This window comes from Canis aureus, chromosome 17 (genome assembly GCF_053574225.1).
Source record: "Canis aureus isolate CA01 chromosome 17, VMU_Caureus_v.1.0, whole genome shotgun sequence".
Lineage (NCBI taxonomy): Eukaryota > Metazoa > Chordata > Mammalia > Carnivora > Canidae > Canis > Canis aureus.
This window is the reverse complement of record NC_135627.1, coordinates 54,712,252-54,730,115: the sequence shown is the minus strand read 5'-3', so window position 1 is coordinate 54,730,115 and position 17,864 is coordinate 54,712,252. Positions and strand designations below refer to the sequence as shown.

Below are 17,864 nucleotides of genomic sequence, written 5' to 3'. Positions count from 1 at the left end.
AGGAGAGGAGGGTCAAGAGGCCTCTAAAATCAATAAGAAGGTCACAGTGACACAGAGCAGAAGCCACAGATAGAATGAGGGGTGGGAAATTGGTTATAAACATAAAATACAGTGAGTCTGCATTTTGGCTCACCTGTCTTGAGGTTGTGTGAGAACAGTTGCATGAGAAAACAGTCTACTTAGGATTCAGAATCATTCATGTTGGTTCTTCCACGGGCAGTGTCTGACTCATAAATGTCTATATATTTCACTTGAGGGCTGGAGCCTCAGTTTCCCCACATAAAATGCAGATGATTATGTCTATAATTCCTCTTTCCCCACCTTTTGCTCTCCCTGCAGGGGACATGCTGAGGATGAGCTAGCAGCTTAAAAACTGCTCCCAGCCTCTTGGAGAAAGGTGCTTCTGTAAACAGTGGGTATTTGTGTATGTGACTCAGGATTTTGGAGTCGGGCAAGGGTAGCCGTCTGGTGATTCATGTGAACACGCTGATGCCTCTAGCTGGAATGTATAGTGTTTGGGATGAATTTGTTCTTGCCACCACAGAGAACTTCACCTTCCCCCAAATGCTAATACTTGAGGAGTCTGCACATGGTCACCAGGACATTAGCTGTGACAAGAGGTGAAAGGAATCTGGCCTTTCTGCCCATCCATCATCTACAGTTTTGTACAAAGAGCTATAGCAGCACGTCTATGCCAAATCATCCACTCCCCTTTGCCAGCAAAAATGTCTTCCAAATACTTCTGCCATTTGTCAAACTGGCCAAAGTCCCCCAGAGGCAGTTCTGTAATTGAAGGTAGATGGAAGAGAACACTCTCTGCCAGGCTTAACTACCTTCTGTGTTGACTTTCTGTATTGCAAGGTGAAACCTCACTGATTTGATCCTGGAATGTCCTTCTGGAATTGGTGCGAGGCAGCGGGGTGCTGGGGCCTCAGCTTCCAGGAGCCTGACCTGAAGTCACTACAACTGGGCAGGGACCTTCCTCTAAGCCCTCAAAATGGAGGTGAAGGAGGCACATATCTGCAGCTCGGCTGCCCCAGCTCTTCTACCAAGTGTGAGCTGTCACCGACCCTATTCTAGAAGCCAATGTGCCATCTCCTTTGGTACAGTTAAGCTTTGTTCCTGCTACCAACTCATCTTTCTTTGTTATTTCTCACCATGTCCCTGACTTCAGATTTCTTATGGATTCCTTTCTCAGACATCGTGTTTTGATTCCCTCCTCACATTTACTTCCAATTGCCAAGAACAACTCTGTTCCGGCAGGAAGATATTATTTGGCTTAAAAGAGAGCGAGCAGTGGCTTTTCTCCACTAGCATTCTTTGAATTTACGTGGGAATGTATTCTGGGAACTGCTCAGAGTCTCCCTCAAGTCTCTCCCTCACCATCAACATGTTTCCGTCACAGCGTTGCTTTGCTTACATTGTTTTTAACTGGGTAATGATAAGAGTTTTTCTTCTGGAGCCCTGCTGTAGGGCTCAGCACCCTCCCCATGCTAATACTCCCCAAGGACCTTGGCTGAGCCCACACTGAATATTACAATGGGTTTGTTACTGTTGTTACAGACCTGAGCATTGTTCCCCGTGTTTGTGCGATAAACCTTGAGTCTACCTTCAAAGTTGTTCGTTTTTCCAACTCTCGGGCATCAAGTTCGCCCTTGAAGGCAGCCCATCCCAAGGAAATGACAAGCATTCTTGATTCAGCTGGACAGATAGGGTCCAGCTGACATGGGCTTCTCTGTTGACATCCCAGAGGCCTGAATGACACATGTTAAGCATAATGGCTGATCCCTAGCCATGTTCTGAGGAAGTTACATCCCTCCAATCACTTTGTATAGTGATTCAGGAATCTGCTGTTTGACATAGAGTTAAATGATAGGAGGGGCTGGGCACCACCCAGACAGCAAGCAAGTCTGCTCGGCCTGTTCCCAGAGCATGTTCTGAGAGCCCCTGAAAGTGTCCTGGTCCTGGACCTGATCTGCCTGGACCAATTGCAAGTAACAGCCTAGTCCTCCAGACTAAGGGACATGCTGCCCTCCCTGAACAGAATGCCACACTGGGGGTGAGGGAAAGATCTCTTTGAGAGGGCTCAGCCAGTAAGACCAGAGTCTCAGAGCCTAAAATCAGTGGAATGCGCCAAGGCTGAGCAATGAGCATCCCTTCCATGTGAAGGTGCTTCCAGATATATGATGGGCTCCTTTGAGTCTGCCCACAACTCCTGGAGGTGAATTGAGCAGGTGTTACTACTCAGATTTTAACAATGGGGAAACTAAGTTCCAGAAGTTCCTCCTAAGACAGTGGCCCAGCTCCTTCCTCCCGGGAGCACCACATATGTGGGGGCCTTCCACACAGTCAGGCACCTGCTGAGAGTGGCAAGCGTGCACCTCCTGGTTGGGCACTGCTCTTCTTCAGCCGCTGAATGGGAAGACTGTGACTCTGCTAGTAATAAATTACAGAGCTCTTCAGGTTGGAAGAATGTCTTCTCCTACTTATCCCGGAGGGCCCCCGCATCAGGGCTGCATGGATGAGAAACAGAGAACTGAACTCAGTGTCTTAAAAAACAATGCCAAGTCGAAGTAAGTGTGGAGGTTCCCTGTTGTTTTATCTCGTTTTGCCGACCACATGGACTTCTGAGCAGGTGCGGCCTCAGCTACTCCTTACTAGCTCTCAGGCCTGATGAGCAATGCCATAAATGCTCACTTTCATTGACTGTGCCTGGATTGACTTGCTCTATAAATTCCTCTTCATGCAGCAGCAAGAGAAATCTCTGGAGCATGGGAAGGTAGAGCCAGAGCTCCCTGGAATGGAAGTGGGTTCCTGGATGCCACTTTCCCATCAGTTCTCCTGGGTTCCAGCAGACAGCAGATTGGACTTGCAACCAAGCAGACACATGAAAGCAAACGTGCGCTTCTAACATTTTGTAACCTGCCTCCCACAAAACAGAAGGCACTCTTCCCCTCGCATTATTCTCTGCCTTGTTCTTGACATTTTTAATGTGCTGAGTCTACAGCCGACTTTGCATTCCCGACACCTCCCACGTGAATTGGCTCCTGGTCCCTCCAGGCCTGAGGATCCCAGTCACGTGCTACACCCCAAGAACACTCTTGGCTCTCTTTCTAGCCAGGCTACACTCTCCTCACCTTGACATTTAGGGCCGGCTGTTTCTTTTCCTCTTCTGCTCCAATAAATCGGGTCAGTCAAGATACACTGTTCCTGGGCAGGGTTTAGGGAAACTAGTGTTGAGATAAGGGGAGGGGGGGGGTCTGTATGTGTTGGGTGAAAGCAAGCATTCCCTTTCTGCTCCTGTTCCCTGGCTTTGCAATAATGTGAAACCCTAAGCAGAATGCCTGGGCTCTGTTTCCAGGCCTTTGTCTACATGGAGCTAAGTATATCTTTGAAGTTCTTCTGTTTAAACCAGACAAAGCTATACTGTCCCTTTCCTGGGTCCTTCCTTATTGATGGCCCAGGCTGAGTGGCTGGTTCAGCTCATTCACCTCACGGTGTCTGGCATGGAATGGAGTCATTAATAGCCTGAGGGACAGAGGTTGGACCAGTTCTGTCCCTCCCCTCCCCCCAATTTCACATTCTGGACTTTAGGTGTAATCCAGCCTAGGAATGAAGGGAAGTCAAGTGTCAGATGCTAAGTAATGCCTAAGGATACCTATGCATGGGATGATAAAGTCATCTGAAAGAGAGAAAGGGGAAGGGAAAAGAAAGCAGACAGGAGAGAAAAAGAAGGGAAAGGAAGAAAAAGTACAAAGTGATAGTAATGCAGCAGAGTGGCTGAGTGCCACCTACAATGCTTGGAGTGGCACAATTGCCATCTGTCACCCATCCTCGTTTCAAAGTGACATCAGGAGCTGGTGAACACATATGCTTGCTCCAGAGAGGACACACAGCTCAGATTTTAGAACCATGTTGCCTCCTATGATCCCCTGGAGTACAAATGAGCAAAACCCTCCTTATTTAACCCTGAATGGTCTTGACCAGAGGACTCTAAAATGCTCTGTAAAAAAATAAATATAAGATGGTATTTTTTTTTCTCCTAGTCACCTCAACACTTGAACACATACTGTTAGCACAACCCTCCAAGGTTAATTTTAAGATGCTGATTTACAACATTTTTAAGGGAAGAGACCGTGAAAGCTGAATTAGGTATATTGCCTGGCACACAGTGTGTGTTCAATAAGCATCTGAACTTGAATTAGTGAATGAATGAACATGAGAGAAATATAATGAACAATAAATGAATAAGATATTTGAATATTTAATGTCACTTACTTTAAAAAAACTTCATGGCCTTTGTTCAGGGCCCCAAGGATGAGTGAACTCTGATACGTAAAGTCAATAGGTGACCTGAGATCATATGCCCATACTGGAATGCTTGTGCAAGGAAGACATGGACAGGGCACAGGGATGAAGGTGGCAGACTGTGCCCAGGAGCTGCTGAGGACTCACCAGGCCCTGGATGATAGAACAGGACAACAAAGTATGAAACAGCCCATTGTGTCAGAGAGTTCAATACCCTAATACCAGGGGATGGCTGGTGTAAATGGAAAGGGTATGTGTGAGGGGTGGGGTGGGATTGTGGGGAAAGCAGGGGCCTTGGTGCGAGAAAACACAGACAAGATAGAGAGCCTTGAATGCCTCCAGTAACCACCAGCTTTTGCTGGTGACCATAGGTATTAGAGTGTCTTGTATAAAGGCCAAGCACTGGCAACAGTAGGTTTCACTTATCTAAATCTTCCTGGGAGGCTGAAACTTCATGTATAAACTGCTGCTTGGCCACTGGGGAGTGTGTGGGTATCTCCACGTCTCCTTATAGCCTCCAAGCTGATGGAAGAGGGGAATGATCTCTGACGCCTATGTGATTTCTGGTCTGTATTCCTCTCTGCTGTGAGCCACTTAAGCACAAAATCTCCCTGGTCTCTGAGCAGACTGAGCACAGCAGAGCTTTACTCTGTATGTATGTATGATAGATGAACATATGGATGTATGTATGTATGTAAGGATGGATGGATGGACAGACAGATGGATTGGTGGATGGGTGGACGTTCAGAGTCCTACAAAGGCCTTTATGCCCCACCCCTCTCTCCTAAGGGGGCAAAATTCATCTTTACCACCAGTACTTGTTCATCATTAGCCTTGTAGTCTCTCACAGGCACAGAGCCCAGAAGAAATCAATCTGGAATGAAAGGAGACAAGGCTGAAGCCTCCAAAGAACTTAGAAAGAAACTTGGTCAGAGCTTATTGGAAGCATGAGCAGCACAGACTCTAAGGCCTAGAAGGAAGAAGGGGCTCGAAGGCTCTACAGATCCCCGGGCTCTTGTGTGCCCAGCAGCACTGGCACAATGAGCCCAGGGCTGGAACACTGTGAACACTTCTGCTGCAGAATGCCTTGGGAGCCAAAAGATTTGATAAAGCCTGAATCAGAGCAGATAAAAGGCAATTATGTTCCCACATCCTGGGCTCCTGCCACCCTGCGGCTCCCTGGGGATATACTTGTGGCATTTGGATATTTCTCTCACAAAGGCCCGCAGAGAGAAAAACAGCCACTCAACATCTAATAAATTATCTGCCATGCCACTGCTTCTGCTGGTCTCATTCTGACACTTCTCTCCTTCTGACTGTAGACAATAATTATCTTCTAATTGCTTAGATAATCTTGTTCATGGAGCTACAGCAATGACAAAAAGCTCTCATTTGTTATTGCTTATTCTGAAGGTTGATTCAAGCCGAATTACACCTTGGGTGTACGTGTGACTGTATTCTGAAGAGTAGAGCACCCATCCCCCACCCCTACTGATCAAGGTCTCTAAGTGGGTATCAGCATGTTTCTTGCCTCTTTCTTTGCCCAAGGGCTGCACTTGACTTCTGGGAGGTCATTACTCAGCTGTTCCCCAAATAAGGCACCAAAGTGGGGTCCTTGTGTATTTGAGGGCCACCAGCCAGCCAGCAATGGATGGAGAATAAGTACAGGAAGGCAGTGAGTGAATCCAAATCCCCACCCCTCTAACAGTGGATATTCCTGGAATTCAGAACCAGTCTTTGACTCTGTGTGTCATTATCTCTTTTTTCAGAGCACAGAATTGAATAACAGAGAAATATCACAAATCATTGACTTAAGTAGTATTCACTTCCTAATGCTAGATGCTATACAGTCTTTGAGAAGCTTATTTCCTGTAATATGAGCACCGATTATGCATTGAAGGCACCATGAATATACAGAATGTATAGAAATATGAGGTAAGGTGCAAATCAGACATAGCAATGAGCATGGATTTTCAGAGCAATAGTCAAATGGAGAATGCTTGAGTAAAATACCCAAATATGAGCTGAAGGGCAGGAGATCAGGCTTGTAGATCTCAGTTGCTGGACTAATTACTTGGTTCATTTGTTCAACTCTATTTATTGAGGACCTACTAAATGACAAGTACCAAATGAGGTACAGAGAGTTTTAAAAAAGAATAAAACACTGCCCATGGCTTTGAGGAGCTCACACTGTGGTAAGAATTAAAGCATGAATGTACCATATGAATAATTCATGTACAACAGTACATAGAAAAGTTGGGGTATTAGAAAAGCACTGACGAAAGATGAACAGACTCAGCCTGAGGAGATGGGACTCCCATTTCAACTGGGCCTAGGAGGGTTGATAAGCTTCTGAAAGCTTTGCTGAGGGCATTTTAGGCCTTGAAGCTGAAAAAACAAGGAGTCATTAAAAGAATGTGAAACTATTCCATGTGACCAAAGAATATGTGGAGGGAGGCATAGTGAGGGGATGTGGCTGGAAAGGCTGGGGCTAGTTCTGAATAACATGTGATGGATCTGGGCTTTTACTTCAAAGACTCTAAGTGGGGAGAGGGCATAAAGAGGTTCACTCTGGCCAGTGTGGAGGGAAATGGATGGAAAGAAGGCAGGCAGGAAGCAGACACAGTGGAAAAGTAGCAGAATTAGTACAGCAGAGAAGAAGCTTCCAGAGACCTAAGAGAGATGGAGGCTTTGTATTTTCAGTGCATGTGGGGCACTGTTACACAGAGACGTTTTATTATTTGATTCTCGTAACCTGCTTATTCTAGAAACCTGTCCCCATTTTCTTGGGCCTTGAGATCTAGCCATTATTTATGCAATGTCAGGGTGAACACTATTTTTCATCTTTGGCCAGAGAGAGATCCCAGGGTGTACACTCAGGTTAACAGAAGTTTCAAGTCACAGGTTGGACTCAACGTGAAGCCCTTCCTTTATGATAAAAGTAATTATGCTTTCTCTTTTCAAGCTGACAAATTCTCACTTGAAGCTGAAGTTATTTGTGTAAGGACACAGATCTCTCCTTACTTCCTCTATCAATGGTGTTAATAATCCCGAGATCAAGTCTCAGCTGGACACCTGCTGTTTACTCTTCACATCATTATTATAGGTTGTGTTCAAGAAAGAATGAATATTGTTCAATGGCCAGAGGAAGGTTCAGGTCAGGTGTTCACAGAAATATGTAGTCCCTACCTGGTTTTGAACTCAGCCAACCTTAGGCTAATGGTGAACACCTTTTCCTTTCCAAAGTCCTGCCCATTTGCTTGGAGTACCTCTGATGACTCAACATCCTCAGACTTCCTACACACAAACATCTGTCTGGGATAATTGTCATGTTGTTTCCAAATGATTTCTGTGAAAAGTGATAAATGAAAGTGCTCTCTAGGAGCCCTCAAAAAATGCTCTACTCTGGACCTTGACCTCTCCTTATTTTCTCCACCAGCTGTGTTAATAATCCAGGGGTCAATAATCAGTCAATCCATGGTCAAAGATTTATTGGACACCTGCTGTTTACACATCAGACCATTGTTCCAGGTTGTGTTCAAGAAAGAGTCTAGACTGAGTCTCAGCAAAAGTCCCTTTTAATTCCTCCCGCTGTCTGCAATCCTTCTTGCTACCTCAGAATAGCCTATGTGCTGTTGTGAAAACTAATCTCTCTTAAAATGCTTGCAAAGCCTGATGCGTATCAGTCATCTGCTCCTTACCAATGGACAGAGAAACAAGAGAAGGGCTAGTCTCTGAAATGCTTTTCAGATATAAATCTCCAACCATACGGAGGAAGCAGCCTCTCCCTCAGAGATGGTACATTGATTTGCCTAAAAACAAACAAACCTACATTTCTCTGAGCCTGTTTCCCATTTCCCAAAGGTAACATATTCTGGAGAATAAAACAAAATGAAAATATATTGACTCAGCATATCCTGTATGTGTGTGTCTCTCTTAAGCACCATTTAGGAACTATAGGGTCACAAAAAAAACAAAAAAACAAACAAAAAAAAGACTTGACCTCTGACCTCATAGAGCTTACATTTTACTTGAGGACACACAGAGCTTGATAAATACCTTCACAGGTCCTAACATGAAAAGATATGGTCCCTCCCACCCATATACAGACCAAAATTTTAAAAAAACAAGCACAGTATAAAACACAGAACTACCTGTATGTAAAAATTCTAGATTTTTCTGATTGCAAAATTCTAAATGTTAATTGAATCAAAGCTGAACTTATCTTACGTTTTTGTACTCCTGCATTATTGACTCTTAATGTATGTGCTTTATTTGCCAACTAGTAAACCAGATGAGGGCCTTAACTATACACACCACAAGATACAGGACTGATCACACCAGACAATATTACAAGAATAAAAGGACATGGTGGGTCCCTATGTCATTTAGAGTTCTCAAGAGACATAGAACTAGTAGATTATATACATATGCTATATACAGTATATTTATAGTGCACATATATGTATATGCATATATATACATATGCATACAAAGAGAATAGATTTTATATATAGGTGTGTATATATATACACACACACATTTACATATATGTATGTATATATGTATTTATACATATGCATATATAGAGAGAGACAGAGACAAAGAGAGAGAAAGATTTATTTCAAGGAATTGGCTTAAGGAATTATGAGGGCAACTGGCAAGTCTGCAATGTGTTAAGTCAGGTCAGCAGCAAACTGGAAACTCTCAGGCAGGGGCTGATGCTGCAGTCCGCAGATGGAATTTTTTCTTGCTCAGAAGAACTTGTTTTGCTCAAAAGGCCTTTCAATTGATTAGATAAAGCCCACCCAGATTATCAAAGATAATTGTTACTTAAAATCAATTTAAGTACCTGTGAATCCTATCTACAAAATACCTCCATAGATGACTATAGCTTGGCCAAGTAGACACGTGACACTGACCATGACAGTCCCCTATAAAGGATTTGGCCAAGAGCAGGGTAGATGAGCGGAAGGAATTCTAGACTGTTGAGAGCTGGAAAGGGATTTGGAGATCATCAAGCTCAAGTCTTCTGCACACAGGGAAAGGGCCTACAGTGCTTGGTCTGTACAAAATTTTGAAAACTGATTTTTCCCAACCCAGAATCACATTTTATGTGAGGAATTCATGGGGATTGTTACAGAGGCCTGGGGTCTAGATTTTTTGTTGATCAAGGCCTGATGGAATAGAGTGTACACAACAGGTGCCCATATTTTTTTTCAAACAATATTTTAAAATCAGGTCACGTGGGTATTAGAACTGGGTCTGAGGCTTAGCTCTACGCTTTGAGGAAAGGGTCCAAGATGATCAATTCACTGATATCTCCCTAGGGCCTAGCCAAGTTGTGGTATGTAATAGGTGCTCAAAATTATTGGTGGAATTCATGAATTGAATGAATGCATGGAATTTAGGCCAGGTGGGTGTGCAATATCCTGGTTCTAGCCATAGGAATGCAGACACAGAAAGAAAATATTTTAAGTGTGAACTACGGTATTTTCTGAGTTTCCTCATCAGTCCAATGGAAATGGTAGTATATTACCTATTTAGTAGCTGTTTTCTAAAGACAATATGGGTAGACAGATAGATATAACATTTAGCACAGCACTTGGTATATAGTAGGTGCTCAATAAATGGTAGTGATTACTATAATCACCATTATTTCACACTATCCGGTTCCAGCACATTCTGTTGGTGCCATACCCAGACTCCTTTTACCCGCCACTGCACCCATCCCCCAGCTCTGGGAATTGAGTGCTAACAGCTCACAGTTGTCCCCTTCTCCAGAGAATTGCCCTCCACTGAACAAAAGCTGTGTTCACCAGGCAGTTATGGTTCCCTGCTCCTAAAGGACAGCTCACAGCCAATGACTGACCCAAAGGAGAAACACAGCGTTAAGATGGCACCAATCCTAAAGCTCATGCTAATCAAACTGCAGCTAGTGCTGAGCTGGGCTTACATGCTGGCATTTCCCCTGCGCTTTTCTGTTCCTCTCACTCCCTTTCTCCTGAAAGCATGTCCTCAATAAATCACTTAGACAAGACTCCTCACCTCAAGCTCTGCTTCTAGGGTATTCAACTTAAGACACAGTTACTTGGAGACAGCTCCCCTTCCTTGTCTATGCAGGAATGAGCCAGTTTGCTCACTGTGGTTCTGCTATTTAGATTCTTGGGTAACTCGCATGATGTTCCTAGCCAGAAGAGTAAAAGGGCTTTGCCTCTGCAGCTGGCACCTGGCTCATCTGCATCACACCTACCCAGTCGGAGAGGCTGAGTCCTCTTTATCTTACATTTTGCCTAATTCTTCCTGGCCAAGTCCATTCAATTAGCTTGTCTTGCTCTGTAAACCAAATAATCGGGCAGCCCGGGTGGCTCAGTGGTTTAGCGCCGCCTTCAGCCCAGGGCGTGATCCTGGAGACCAGAGATTGAGTCCTACATCAGGTTCCCTGCATGGAGCCTGCTTCTCCCTCTGCCTGTGTCTCTGCCTCTCTCTCTCTCTCTCTCTCTCTCTCTCTGTGTGTGTCTCTCATGAGTAAATAAAAAAATCTAAAAAAAAAAGCTTGTGTTAAAAATAAATAAATAAACAAACAAACCAAATAATCACGATTTTGACCACCACACTTGAATTTCTGGGAAAACATTCATTCATCTATCCGTCCATCCATCCATTCATCCATCCAACAGTTAGAAAGTATTGTCCAAGTAGCCAGGTATTATGCTAGGTGCTGGGGATGTGGCTATAAGCATAGATAAGATAGAGTACTTGCCCTCCAGGAACTCATTCTGGAGGGAGAAATGGACAAGCAAATAGGCAATTGTACATGATGTTTATAACCCATGCTCTAATATGATGCTAGGAGAACAGAGAGAAGCTCCTATATCAGGCTGGAGGTTCAAAATGCTTGGTTTTTATTGTGGTTGATCTACACGCAAATAAATAGAATGGAGATCTCTTAGAACAAACCAGAGTGGTTCCTTCAAAGAATAAGGTGTTACAATGTAGAAAGAAGTGTAGTTTTAAGCACAAAGAATGGTTGCTTAGTGATGGGCAGCATAACAAGATATAAATGCAAAGGACTCTGCCTGCTGTGTTATTACTGCTGTAGCTTTGCTCCCACTCAAATGTTCACTTCCTGGGGGCCCAAAGAAAGAGGAGCTGGATTTTGGTTTCTGCTTGGGGACTGGCTAGATCAGTGGTAATAAAAACCAAGTTCTCCCACTGGCTTTCTACCACCGTCGTGGCTGATGGTCCACAGCATAGTCAGGATGCAGGGGTCTCATGGCACAACTGCCTTATTATTGCTTATTCCTCCCCTGCCATTCATTAGTCTACTCTGGCAAGACATGCAGAGGTTATAGCATAACTATGAGGTTAGGAATGCTAATTGTTCTATGTTGATATTAGTGTGGCTGGTGCTAATGCGAAAATAATTACTACTCTGTGCCTTTATGGACATTTTCATTGCCCTCTGGTGGTTACGCACTTATTTGGCTATAGATGGTAATGACATAATGCATGGCGGCTATTATTGCTTTAGCTATACAACTCGGGGGAGTCAGAAAGGAGAAGGTGTTTGGGAAGGAAGGCTGAGATTTGATAAATTATTTATTTCTTGAACTTTTTTTTTATTTTTTATTTTTTATTTTTTTGGTCTTTGCAGAGAGTTCTCTTTGGCTGTAAGAATATAAAGTCCTGGGATGCCTGGGTGGCTCACTGGTTCCGTTTCTGCCTTTGGCTTGGGTCATGATCCTGGGGTCCTGGGATCAAGTCCTGCATTGGGCTCCCTGTAGGGAGCCTGCTTCACCCTCTGCCTGTGTCTCTGCGTATCTCTCTGTCTCTCTCATGAATCAATAAATAAAAGCTTTAAAAAAAAGAATATAAAGTCTTAAGAATACCAGTGATTTGGTGATCAAGAATCCCAAGAATTTATGCACAAGTCAGCTCTTCTGGGGATTACATGCTGAAGTCTGAGACATAAGAAGTGGTCCTGGAAGTGTTCCTCTCACTCCCCTCCCCCAAGCTTTGCAGTTATCTAGATACCTCCATTTCTCATATCCTCCTGTGTAGTCTCTTCATTGGCTATAGAATAAAATAAAAACTTCTTTTGGAGATGCTTCAAGATCTAATTTCTGCCTAGCTTTCTAACTTCACCTCCTTTCCCATTGCCCTGCCATTCCCAGTAGCCTGTGTCTGACTCATTGTTCTTCCCCAAGCATATCATGCTTTCTCCTCATATGCTGCTCTTACTCCCTGGAATGCCCTCATCCTTCAGAGGCTGGTTCATCTGAGAGCCATCCCTAACTCCACTAGGCAAACATGATCATATCTTTCCTGTGCACTGGAGGTTTTACCCAAAGCATAGAAACAACCCCACTGTATGATAACGGTGTTAGTTCACCTGTTTCCCCATAAGACATGAACTTCTAAAGAGAGGTTCATGAGGCTTTTCTCTAATTTCCAGTATCTGGCTAAGTGTCAGGCACATAAGTGATTAATATATGCTGGAATAAATTAATAAGGTGGGTTTCCTCCTCATGGGCGAGGTTCTTCTGGATTAAAATGACAGATAAATCAATTATACTTTATAAGGCTCACATGAGATGTTTATATCAACAGTCATAGTCACATAATCATATCTTTTAGAAGGCCAGTTTCCTTCTCTTCATGGACCTCACATCTGCTGTTCCTTCCACTTAAAACACTCTTGTTTCCACTCCATATGATTCCAGCTTAAACATGTATTCCTTGGGATCCCTGGGTGGCGCAGCGGTTTGGCGCCTGCCTTTGGCCCAGGGCGTGATCCTGGAGACCCGGGATTGAATCCCACATCAGGCTCCCGGTGCATGGAGCCTGCTTCTCCCTCTGCCTGTGTCTCTGCCTCTCTCTCTCTCTCTCTGTGACTATCATAAATAAATAAAAATTAAAAAAAAATAAACATGTATTCCTTAAAGAAACTCTGAGCACCTTTCCAGTCACTATCAGACAGGCTAGATCCCCATGGCATCTGTATGTTGTTTTCCATTTTATTTACACAAATTATAATTAGAAAATATTTGCTCACTTATTTGTTTAATAATTGTCTAAGCTATAAAATGTTAAGCTCCTTGAATGCAGGGGCTGTGTTTATCTTATTCACCACTGTGTTCCTATTGTCTTGCCTATAGAGAGTTTACGATAAATATTCCAAATAATGAACTAAAAAAGTCCCTAAGGCAAGACATACTTCTGTTATCTACTTATATGCACACATTATAAGGTTAAATAACTACATCCCTTTTCAGAGATAAGCTGAAGTATATGTTTTCTTATGTAACATTTCAAGGAGCACACTGAAACTTCATCAACTTGGACTAAGAGGAATAGGAGAGAAGAAAGGTTTAAATATACGATAAATTTCAACTTTGAGCTTCTTCTTCCAGATGGGTTTAATTCAACATCTACTAAGCACTACTTTGTGCTAGGCACCGTCCCAGACTCAACACAGGGTCTGCGAACATGAATACAACATGGCACCTGACTTTGAGATGCTTAAAGCCCTCTGAGAAGTGTCTTTCTTTCTGTAGATTCACTAAATTCATATTCACTCTAAACACAAATTGTTTCTTTAAATCATGTGGTCACCTCTGCCCATTTCTGTGTGCAAAGCTCTTTCCTGTCTTGGACCATTTAGTTAATTATAATTTTTCTCTCCCATAACAAACCTTTTTGATAAGATCATACACTTCCTCCCTCCTTCCTTCCTTCCTTCCTGTCCTTCCTTCTCTCTGTTTTTTCCTCAGAATCCTACCCTCATAGCTCCTTCTCTGCTCTACTCTCTTGTTCTCCCAGGTCCTCTCCCCATAACACTATTCATTGCATCTTCCTCACCCCTTTACTCCTGTTCTGTATGCGTCTTCAGGACAGATACCATCATTTTGTCTGTCTCTAGCACAGTGACTGAGCCATAGGAGATGCTCAATGATTCTTGTTGTTATTACAGTGAATGAATAAATAAAACTAGTGTTTATGATTAGAGGTCCTGCGAGACTATTTTTAATGGATTGTTTACAATTAGGAATACTCACTCTACAGTGATCTAGACCCTCAAAGTTCCTCGTTTGTTTTTTCCTTCAGTCAACTAAGTTAAACATCCCCTCATATATTCGAGATTCTATAAAATTCAGCCATATGAAGTTACAATTTTTGTGCACTCAAAACGACTATCAGCACTTCCCATGTGTCAATCTCTTAGAAAATCCACTTGCTAATGATGGTGCCAAGGTGAACATCAAAGTGTCTGTATTTAAATGTTCCAGATTCCAAATGTAAGAACTGTTTTCCTTATCTTGGCCTAGGTCTACCTGGCTTACATATTCAAAGCTATTCAGAAGGGTCTGCTAAGCCCACTGCTTCTTACATTCTCCCTAAGATCACAGATGCTTGGAGTGCTATGAAAAAATAATATTTTTTAGGATCACTTATGAAAGGTTAGCATGTTATAGCCAATTACTAAAAGCCTTGCACAAAGTAAATGTGAACAGAATAAAGGAGATGTACAACAAAACCCCAGCATAAAGTAGAGGTACATTCTTTGAGAACTAAGTAGCATAGGAGGTATTACTCACATCATGAAGAAAATCACCAGTTGGTGGGAATGCAGGAGCTTGTGGGATGGTGGTTTGGTGAAGTCCCTTCATTTCTGGAATAAGAGTCACACTGTTTGGCTATTGTCCCTGCGTCTTTAACTCCACTGCCCTGCTCCTGTCCCATGTGGCCAACACCTACAGGCCTGAGCTGTCCTCTGAACTGTCTAATCCACAGCTTCTAAGACTTTATCGCTCATGCCACCCTTTACTCCATTTTCCACACAACTGGTGTTGTTAGCTCCAAGCGTCTTGACTCATCTCCTGTCTATGGGATAATTACACTGCAAAAATCTCACAACCAGTATTTCTCTACCAGGATTGTCCTAGATTTCCCTCCTGAATAGAGGTCACTCAGAATATCATCTCAGGATGTTGACAGAGCCCCTGAGACCCAACCCCCAGCACCACATCTACTCATCTGTTGCTGTCTGTGCACCTCACTGCTATTTCCCAGCCCCTGAGGTGGGTGACTTTGCCCCACAAACGACCTGTGGCTGCGAACACAGGCTCCTCTAAGGTTCAAACGTCACCTAATATTGGTCAAAACTTAGCCTCCACTCAGCTCTCTCTTCACATTTCATATTTCTCAGGCTTACCGGAAAGGTGAAAGAAGAGAAGCCGGATGAGAGGCGTGAAGCCCAAGACCTTAGGTATTTTTATTAGGTACGAGTCAAAACTGACCTGGACAAAGACGAGCTGTGTATGGAAGGGTATTGTGTAGTTCAAGCCACCACAGCTATACAGGCCAATGTCACTTTAGCAAGAACGCTGACCTGGTTCCCAGGGAGAACTGTTTGTTGCTTTCCCCTGTAGGTATTATCCCTTTTTGTCCTACAGACAAATAAAATCCCTGCTCCCACCTCACAGGATTTGACCTTCAGTTTGGGTCCTTGGTTTCCTCCCAGATCCCACCTCTCAATCTTCTTTTTCCTTATTCTGTCACACTTGCTGAATGAGGCACACAGTTTGCAGTCACTGCAGTAAACCTTGTGATTGTGAGGTAATTGGATAATATTATCACCTTCTCAGAAAAGTCTTCAAAAATTATCATGAGGAAGTGAGGCATTCCTCTCCTGGTAGGTATCCCTGTGGTCAGATAAGACGGCTGCTACATTCCATTCTGATCAGGTCATTCAGCCATTCTTCCATAGCGGGCACCTCCACGGAGACACAGGGATGTGATAGTGCAAATCGCCTGGCTAAAATGGAATTCCAAACATAGCGCCTACACTTGGGTTTCTTTCTTTCTTCTTTTTTTTTTTTTAGATTATTTATTTATTTATTCACGAGAGACAGAGAGAGAGGCAGAAACACAGGCAGGAGAAGCAGGCTCCATGCAGGGAGCCCGACATGGGACTCGATCCCAGAACTCTAGGATCATGCCCTCGGCTGAAGGCAGGCGCTAAACCGCTGAGCCACCCAGGGATCCCCCTACACTTGGGTTTCTAATAATCAGTCCATATGTAGTCTGTCCACAATCAAGGGCTTAGTTTGTTCTCTCTCTGTTTGTTTGTTTTGTTTTTGTTTTGTTTTGTTTTTGCTTCCTCTTACCCTTCAGTAGTTTCAAGAAAAGTCAGCGTCATCTTGCAGATGGTGACAAGTGTCCATCATCAAAGTGAGCTCTCGTCACAAATCCCTTTTGTCATATGTAGCGTAAAGCACAACCATTAATACGTGGGGCTTTATGAGCTAGATTGGTTGGGTATAAACCTTCGCTCTGGCCATTTTTAGGTTTTTAAACATGAATACCTTACTTAACCTCCCGATGCCTCAGTTTCTCATCTATAAAGCGAGGATTTTAATAGGATGTGACTCACAGATCATTGGGAAGACTAAACACACAGCATGTGCAACAGGGCCTGGCAAAAGCTGACCAAAAAAAAAAAGAAAAATATATATATATATATTATTGACAGGAATGGTTAAAGATCATGTTCTGTATTTGCCTTAGAGGGGTGTCTGTCCTATGTGAGAACTCAGTGAACCCCTGAATGCTTCCCTGAACCCTCCGAGCTCTCTAGCCCCGGCACTGGGTTTAGCAGAGAGAGCCCCAGCCTGGAGGGCAGACGACCTGGGAATTTTTGAGGTACTTTTGAGGTATTTTTCACGAATAACCTACCACAGGCCAGTCCTGGCGCTAGACTCCGCTCCTACGTGTTCCTCACACCAGCTTCCCAAGGCGGACATTACTGTCCCCATTTCACAGATGAGGCAACGAGTCCGGAACATTGTAACCACCGGGCCGGCGGCGCCAAGCCGCGAACAGTTCCTTCTGGAGCCTTCACTGCGATCCCAGCAGGTGGGTCTGGGGCGGGTGCTTCGACCTGGGTGGCCCTTACGTGTCCGGCCTGTGAGGCGGAACTGCCCTCGCGGGGTCAGGAGCGTCTGAGAAAGATGTCACGCAGGTCGCCGGAGGCCGCGAGGCTCAGGCGGGCGCGGACCCGCTCGGGGGAGCGCTGAGCGGAGGCGCACCTGAGGCTGCGGGGGCCGGGAGGAGACTGCGGCCCCGCCTCCCCGCCCGAGCCCGGATAGGCGCGCTCGGCTGAGTGGCAGGAGCCTCGGCCAATAAGGGCCGCGGAGGGCGGCGGGGGCGGGGCTGTCCCGGGGCCGCGCTGGGCCCTCTGGGAGGGCGGGCGACCTCGGGGGTCGTCGCGGCCGCGCGGAGAAGCCCGCCCCTCAGCGCGAGGCGACGGGCGAGGTGTCGCCGGCGGGGACGACGTGGTGCCGGGGCCTCGGCCGGCTCCCGGGCTCTGGCCGTGATGGCGACCCGGGGGCACCCCCGCCTTCTGCTTGCCCTGCCAGCCCCGACGGACCCAGGGGTCAGGGCCCGCCCGGGAACTGGGGACGGTTTTCCTCCCGGAAACACATTCGCCGTCCGCCTGGGAGGAGGAAGCGGGAGCCGCGGGGTGGGCGAGAAGGGCAGCTGGTTCCCGC

At 44.8% G+C, this 17,864-nt stretch overlaps 1 long non-coding RNA gene across 21 annotated transcripts in view; it reads right to left on the bottom strand.

Annotated features, from left to right (window-relative positions):
• LOC144288016 (uncharacterized) overlaps nucleotides 1-17,421 on the bottom strand; it is a 174,264-nt gene extending 156,843 nt beyond the window's left edge. For 12 of the 21 annotated variants that reach the window (XR_013355956.1, XR_013355958.1, XR_013355971.1 and 9 more), the window contains exons 1-4: nucleotides 15,527-17,043; nucleotides 14,910-14,983; nucleotides 5,118-5,182; nucleotides 4,279-4,461 (exon numbers count right to left, since the gene is read on the bottom strand). This is a non-coding gene — a long non-coding RNA (uncharacterized LOC144288016). The other 9 variants (XR_013355960.1, XR_013355954.1, XR_013355955.1 and 6 more) reach the window with 9 other exon arrangements.
• Nucleotides 17,422-17,864: the final 443 nt, after the last annotated feature.